This window comes from Dermochelys coriacea, chromosome 7, assembly GCF_009764565.3.
Source record: "Dermochelys coriacea isolate rDerCor1 chromosome 7, rDerCor1.pri.v4, whole genome shotgun sequence".
NCBI classification, from domain to species: domain Eukaryota; kingdom Metazoa; phylum Chordata; order Testudines; family Dermochelyidae; genus Dermochelys; species Dermochelys coriacea.
The window spans coordinates 54,982,224-54,990,469 of NC_050074.1; positions in this window are offsets into that span (position 1 = coordinate 54,982,224).

Below are 8,246 nucleotides of genomic sequence, written 5' to 3' on the forward strand. Positions count from 1 at the left end.
GCACATAGGCTGAGAGAAGGGGATGAGAAAACACTCCTCCCTGCTAAACACAAGATAGCTTCCTTCTATATGGGAGGACAAGAACAGATTTCTTAACTTTATTACAATAATGTTGAAGTAAAAAGACAACGGTACAGAATTTAGGCATAGAAGTTTCTGATAATCTGTACCTTATTCCCTGATAATCAAGGGGTGCAAAATTCAGTTTAGGAGCAGGTGGCATAAAGAATAAATCTGCAATCTCCCCTATTGGGGGTAAAAGTTTAACTGGTCAAAGTACCCCCATATCTCAATGTCCATATAATGACTATGTTCAGGTGTGGAGTATAATGAGCAGATGCCATGAGGATGGATCTAACCTCATTTGGTGGGATTTAATGTTCAGTGAGTTTATGGTTCCAGTTCATATGGTCCAATGAAAAGTCTGTCAGTCCCTTTCCCATGGTTGAGGCACAACGTTGTACCAGCTCGCACCTCCTGGTACTGTCAGTGGCCAGTGATGTGTTCGATGTAGAAGTCCCTGGACCATCAGATTGTGTCAGACCATGAGGCGCCGCATGAGCCATGCATACTGTCGACCAATCCTGCAGGTCAGCAGCACACCCTCATTGCAGGGGTCCCAAGTGCCCAGGGCCCTAACCATCAGGGCATCCATCTGCACCTTGTAGCCCTTCACTCTCAGGGTGTTGGCCAGGGGGCTGTATCTTTCCAGTTTACGAGCTCGGGATTCACAGAAGGCCGGGGTCCTGGTCTCGAAGGAGACCATGATGTCTGAGCATCTTTTTCTGGTCCTCTTCAGTGACTACCATGTCAGGTCGCAACTGGCTGTCCACCCCAGGGATGGTGGAGTTCACGGCAACCTCCTCCAAGCACGGTGCAATGTTTTTACCAGGCGGTTCTGGATGGTGTGGTGCAGCTGCCAGGCTCTGGAGTGGGGCTTGCAGCTGCACAGGATGTGGGGCAGGGTCTTGTTGGAGTAGTCACACTTCCTGCAATGCTTGTCTCAGTTCCCATGGCAGATGGCTCCATTGAGCAGGATGCAGTTGAGATGGGCATGGTGGATGAACCACCAGTCAGCGAAATGGGTGAAGCTGCCCCCGGCGAGGAAGTGGTTGCTGGTGTCCCACTTGCTGGTCAGTTCAAAGACTTTACCCTGGTCTGGTTTACGCTTCAGGGTTTCTTCATACAACGAGTGGATGGCCACCTTCAAGGTCCTCTCCAGCATGCCCCTGGCGCTTGGGGTGATGATGGTGTTGTCGTCAGACCTGATCTGCGGCACCAGGACTCCCAGCTCCTGGCACTCCTCACACCACTCCCAGCAGCAGCCCATGCGCTTCCCCAGGCACCGCATGGCATTGCGAGCGCGGGACCACAGTGAAGCGATGTCGCCACCGTCCTGTCCAAATTTGCCATCCAGCAAACCGCTCAGGAATCTGGTGTCTTGGTTGGAGGGGGCTCTGCCAATCGGCTTCTTTGTTGCATCATGGAGGGAGTTTGCTGCAGTGTCCTGATGCCATGGTAAGGAACACGTTGGCAGGCAGAAGGCATGGGTGATCACTGCAATGTTACACAGGTCACCTATGCGGGGGACATTGGCACCACCATGCTTGTGGGCAATATAGACCAGCTTGTTGCTGGCTCTCTGGGAAAGGAACAGCCACTTCACCAGCTGTGGGATGATCTTGTCTGCCTTGTTGAGGGGTACCTTCACCATGGCAGATCCCCTTAGGACAAAAGATGTGGGGGATCAGGAAGGTGTTCAGGGCATTTATCTTCTGCCACAGTGCTAGCAGGGAGGCACTGATCTTGGCAGCATCCTGCAAGATCTCCTGGATGGTGTCCTCTGGTGTCTACTGGACACAGAAACCCATTGGCATGCCGAGGTACCGGTATGCCTGCCCCTCTGCCAGGGGGATGATGGGCTCGCCCTGGATCTGGAACCCTGTCGGCTGCAGAGTCCCTTTTGCTGCTCTCGTTATGGAGAGATGCGCACTTCTTCGCATTGAAGCGGAGCCCCATCCAATCAGCAGCTCGACTGGTGGCATCTAGCATACATTGGAAGTACTCTGGGTCATCTGCAGTCAGAATCAGATTATCTGCGTAAGCCAGGACACTCGCCCTCTCGCTGTGGAGGTTGAAGCCATCTGTGTCATTGGAGATCGCTTGTAGCAACAGCTCCACAGCGAGGTTAAAGATGATGGGGCTGAGGGGACAGCCCTGCTTAACTCTGCTCCAGATCAGGATCTCAGCAGTCTCCCCTTCAACCGAGCAAATGGTTGCGCTGCATCCCTTGTACACCTCTCAGATCACATGGAGGAAGTTCTCTGGCATAATGTTAATGACAGTGTAAAATGTATGCAACTTAAAGGGGAGAGACTACAGAACTGTCAAGCCATGGGGAATTGGCTAGATAGCTGATTTTTGGATCAACTCATTCCTTTGAAAGACACTTACTCCTCAGCTCTACTTGTATTTTGCTGAGGGAGTAGGCCAGAACAAGGGGTATTGCAGAAGCCATCCAGGAACTGAACTTTTCCATGGAACAAGGACTACTGAAAACCAGATTGGTCTGACCCAGTATGGCTGTTCATACACAAGGTCCATCTAGCCCAAAATCCTATCTTTCAAGAACTGCCAATGTCAGGTGCCCCAGAGGGAATGAACAGAACAGGAAAGTGATCCATTCCCAACTTCTGGCAAACTGAGGCTAAGGCCACCGTCCCTGCCCATTCTGGCTAATAGCCATTGATGGACCTATCCTCCATGAACTTATCTAGTTTTGAGGGGGGGGTTTGTGGTGGTTTTTTTTTTTTTTTTTTAAACCTGCTGCCTATTGTATTTGGTGACCCCTAGCTCATGTGTTATGCCTTCTCATAAATAGAACTTTCTCCACACCCAATCATTTTTATAGACCTGGATCATATCCCCCTTAGTCATCTTTTCCAATCTGAAAAGCCCCAGTCTTATTATTCTCTCCTCACATGGCAGTCATTCCATATCTTTAATCATTTGTTGCCCTTTTCTGTACCTTTTCCAAATCTTTTTTTTTAAGATTGGGGGGAGGGGGGGCAACCATACTTGCCCACAGTATTAAAGATGTGGGTGTACCATGGACTTATGTAGCAGCAATAGTGAGATGTTGCACTCGTATGCTTGAGTGTAAATATAACAAACTGGAATATGCTTTATGCAAAAAGTCTAGATTCTAAGCTTTGTAACGATACCTTAGAGTTCAGAGTAGCAGCCATGTTAGTCTGTATTCGCAAAAAGAAAAGGAGTACTTGTGGCACCTTAGAGACTAACAAATTTATTAGAGCATAAGCTTTCGTGAGCTACAGCTCACTTCATCGGATGCATTTGGTGGAAAATACAGTGGGGACACACACACACACACACACACACACACACACACACACACACACACACCCATGAAACAATGGGGTTTTATCATACACGCTGCAAGGAGAGTCATCACTTAAGATGAGCCATCACCAGCGGGGGGGGGGGGGGGGGGGAGGAGGAAAACCTTTCATGATAAGCAAGGTGGGCCATTTCCAGCAGTTAACAAGAATGTCTGAGGAACGGTGGGGTGGGGGCGAGAAATAACATGGGAAATAGCATTACTTTGTGTAATGACCCATTCACTCCCAGTCTCTATTCAAGCTTAAGTTAATTGTATCCAGTTTGCAAATTAATTCCAATTCAGCAGTCTCTCGTTGGAGTCTGTTTTTGAAGCTTTTTTGTTGAAGGATAGCCACTCTTAGGTCTGTGATCGAGTGACCGGAGAGATTGAAGTGTTCTCAGACTGGCTTTTGAATGTTGTTCTTTATGTCTGATTTGTGTCCACTTATTCTTTTATGTAGAGACTGTCCAGTTTGACCAATGTACATGATGGCATGTATCACACTGGTAGATGCGCAGGTGAACGAGCCTCTGATAGTATGGCTGATGTGATTAGGCCCTATGATGTCCCCTGAATAGATATGTGGACGGAGTTGGCAACAGGCTTTGTTGCAAGGATAGGTTCCTGGGTTAGTGGTTCTGTTGTGTGGTGTGTGGTTGCTGGTGAGTATTTGCTTCAGAGTGGGGGGCTGTCTGTAAGCAAGGACTGGCCTGTTTCCCAAGATCTGTGAGTGATGGGTCGTCCTTCAGGATAGGTTGTAGATCCTTGATGATGCGTTGGAGAGGTTTTAGTTGGGGGCTGAAGGTGATGGCTAGTGGCGTTCTGTTGTTTTCTTTGTTGGGCCTGTCCTGGAGTAGGTGACTTCTGGGTACTCTTCTGTCTCTGTCGATCTGTTTCTTCACTTCAGCAGGTACGTATTGTAGTTGTAGGAATGCATGATAGAGACCTTGTAGGTGTTTGTCTCTGTCTGAGGGGTTAGAGCAAATGCAGTTGTATCGTAGAGCTTGGCTGTAGACAATGGATCGTGTGGTGTGATCTGGATGAAAGCTAGAGGCATGTAGATAGGAATAGCAGTTAGTAGGTTTCTGATATAGGGTGGTGGTTGTGACCATCACTTATTAGCACCATAGTGTCCAGGAAGTGGATCTCTTGTGTGGACTGGTCCAGGCTGAGGTTGATGGTGGGATGGAAATTGTTGAAATCATGGTGGAATTCCTCAAGAGCTTCTTTTCCATGGGTCCAGATGATGATGTCATCAATGTAGCGCAAGTAGAGTAGGGGCATTAGGGGACGAGAGCTGAGGAAGCATTGTTCTAAGTCAGCCATAAAAATGTTGGCATACTGTGGGGCCATGCAGGTACCCATCACAGTGCTGCTGATTTGAAGGTGTACACTGTCCCCAAATATGAAGTAGTTATGGGTGAGGACAAAGTCACAAAGTTCAGCCACCAGGTTAGCCGTGACTTGATCGGGGATACTGTTCCTGATGGCTTGTAGTCCATCTTTGTGTGGAATGTTGGCATAGGGGGCTTCTTCCTAAAAACACCATCCTAGCCCCTATGGATGTAGATCACTGATTGGATTGTAGTTTCCTCAGGAAGTCAGTGGTGTCTCAGAGATAGCTGGGAGTGCTGGTAACGTAGGGCCTGAAGAGGGAGTCTACATAGCCAGACAATCCTGCTGTCAGGGTGCCAATGCCTGAGATGATGGGGCATCCAGGATTTCCAGGTTTATGGATCTTGGGTAACAGAATACCCCAGGTCAGGGTTCCAGGGGTGTCTGTGCAGATTTGTTCTTGTGCTTTTTCAGGGAGTTTCTTGAGCAAATGCTGTAGCTTCTTTTGGTAACCCTCAGTGGGATCAGAGGGTAATGGCTTGTAGAAAGTGGTGCTGGAGAGCTGCCTAGTAGCCTCTTGTTCATACTCCGACCTATTCATGATGACAGCCCCTCCTTTGTCAGCCTTTTTGATTGTCAGAGTTGTTTCTGAGGCTGTGGATGGCATTGTGCTCTGCACGGCTGAGGTTCTGGGGCAAGTGATACTGTTTTTCCACAAAAAGAAAAGGAGTACTTGTGGCACCTTAGAGACTAACAAATTTATTAGAGCATAAGCTTTCGTGAGCTACAGCTCACTTCATCGGATGCATTTGCTGTTTTTTCCACCAAATGCATCCGATGAAGTGAGCTGTAGCTCACGAAAGCTTATGCTCTAATAAATTTGTTAGTCTCTAAGGTGCCACAAGTACTCCTTTTCTTTTTGCGAATACAGACTAACACGGCTGCTACTCTGAAACCTGCTTTTCCACAATTTCAGCCCATGCATGTCAGCGGAAGCACTCTATGTAGAAGTCCAGTCTGCTGTTTCAACCTTCAGGAGGAGTCCACCCAGAATAAGACAGATTCTTCTGCTGGGCTAAGAGTATAGTTGGATAGATTAACACTATTGCTGGGTGGGTTACGGGAACCACTGTTGTGGCCCCTTGTGGCATGTAGTAGTTTAGTGTCCTTTTTTCTTTTGTAGAGAAGCAAAGTGTGTTTACTCTTTGTAAAGTCCAGCCATGAGGAAGTTTGTATGGAAGGTTGGTTCTTTATGAGAGTATCCAGCTTTGAGAGCTCATTCTTAATCTTTCCCTGTTTGCTGTAGAGGATGTTGATCAGGTGGTTCTGCAGTTTCTTTGAGTGTGTGTGGCACAAGCTGTCAGCATAGTCTGTGTGGTATGTAGATTGTAATGGATTTTTTTACCTTCAGTCCTTTTGGTATGATCTATTTGCATTTGGAGAGGAAGAATCAGAGTATAATTCTGAGGTCCTATTGTAATTATGCAAAGCATGGGCCATTAATGGTGACTTGGAGTCTTGATGGCTCCATTAACCAGGACAATTGGTTGTAAATGGCTCTGTTTACTTGCAAACCTTCCTGGGTAGCAGAGTAGCAGTCGTGTTAGTCTGTATTCGCAAAAAAAGGAGGACTTGTGGCACCTTAGAGACTAACAAATTTATTTGAGCATAAGCTTTCGTGAGCTACAGTTCACTTCATGCATCCGATGAAGTGAGCTGTAGCTCACAAAAGCTTATGCTCTGAATAAATGTTAGTCTCTAAGGTGCCACAAGTCCTCCTTTTCTTCCTGGGTATATGCAAGCCAACCCTGAAAGAATGGAGAATGAGGTCTTACAGTGACATGGATTGTCACCTGGCTCTGGAATCCATCTTAAATCTGGTCCATTTCCATTTAGAAGGAAGGGTGGGAACCCAGAGAGGCACAAGATTCCCACCTTGTGCCAAAGCTATAAAAGGGGGTGGAACAGAACACAGGGGCTGCTGTCATGAGAAATCCCCTAATTACCACCTGAGCTGGAACCAACAAGAAACGCAGACTAAGGCATCTAGTCTGTGAAAGCTTAGTGGAACATCTGAGGGTGAGATTTATATGTATTCGGTTTCTTAAATGTATTAGGCTTAGACTTGTATATTTTATTTTGCTTGGTAACTTTGTTCTGTTATTACTTGAAACCACTTAAATCTCACTTTTGTTTTTTAATAAACCCAGAGTAAGTGATTGCTCCCCCAGATATTAAACAGCTGTGCATATCACTATAAGGGCTATAGAGGACAGACAATTTGAGTCTACCTGGTATAAGCTTTTTACAGAGTAGAACGGATTGATTTGTGGTTTGGATCCCAGTGGGAGATGGGTGTCTGGGTGCTGGAGATAAGAATAGCTACTGTGAGCTTTTCAGTTAAAGCCTGCAGCTTTGGGGGCACAGACCAGACCTGGGTCTGTGTTGCAGCAGGCTGGCATGTGTGGCTCAAGAAGGCAGGGTTCCTGAGGCCCAAGCCATCAGGGAAAACAGGCTCAGAGGTAGTTCCAGTACATCAGGTGACAATCCCAAGGGGGTCTGTGATCAAACCTGTCACAAATATATTTTTCTCTCCATTTCTTAATGATTCCTAACATTGTTTGGTCACTTTTTTTGACTGCCACTGCACCTTGAGTGCATGTTTTCAGAGAACTATCCACAATGACTCCAAGATCTCAGTGAGTGGCAACAGCTAATTTAGACTCCATTTTTTATGTATTGCTTGGGATTGTTTTCCACTATGCATTATTTTGCATCTATCAACACTGCATTTCATCTGCCATTTTGTTACCCAGTTTTGAGAGAGCTTTTTGTAGCTCTTTGCAGTCTGCCTAAGACTCAACTTTGAGTAGTTTTGTATCCTCAGCAAATTTTGCCACCTAATTACCCTTTTTCCAGACAACTTATGAATTAAGGACTGGTCCAGTGCAGACTGCCGTAGGACACACTATACTGCTCTTCATTCTGAAAACTCACCATTTATTCCTACTGTTTCCTATCTTTTAACCAGTTACCAATTCATGAGGACCTTCCCTCTTATACCATGCCATCTTTTACTTTACTTAAGAGGCTTTGGTGAGGGGCTTTGTAAAACACTTTCTGAAAATCTAAGCATGCTATACCCCCGGGAGCCCCCTGGTCCACATGCTTTGTAGGGTGTGCACACTCTTATTTACAGCCCTGCTATAAAGAATTTTAGCTCTGCAACATTAGAGAGCAAGCTTCCACTACTGCTACTCACTGTTCATCCAGAAAGCAAACTTCTCCCTCAACCTGAAACCCCTTCAGGGAAAACTTCAGCACTCGCTTCCCAAGCTGAAAGCTTGTTTTTTTTTTTTTTTTTTTTTTTTCCAAAAAAAATTACATGCTCAAGACTTGCTGTCAGCCTTTTTATTAAACAGATAAAGAAATCCATCTCTAATAACTACAGTAAAATGTCCAGCAAAGGTTGAGGAAATGCTTTAGTACAAGAGGGCATGAGACCTGA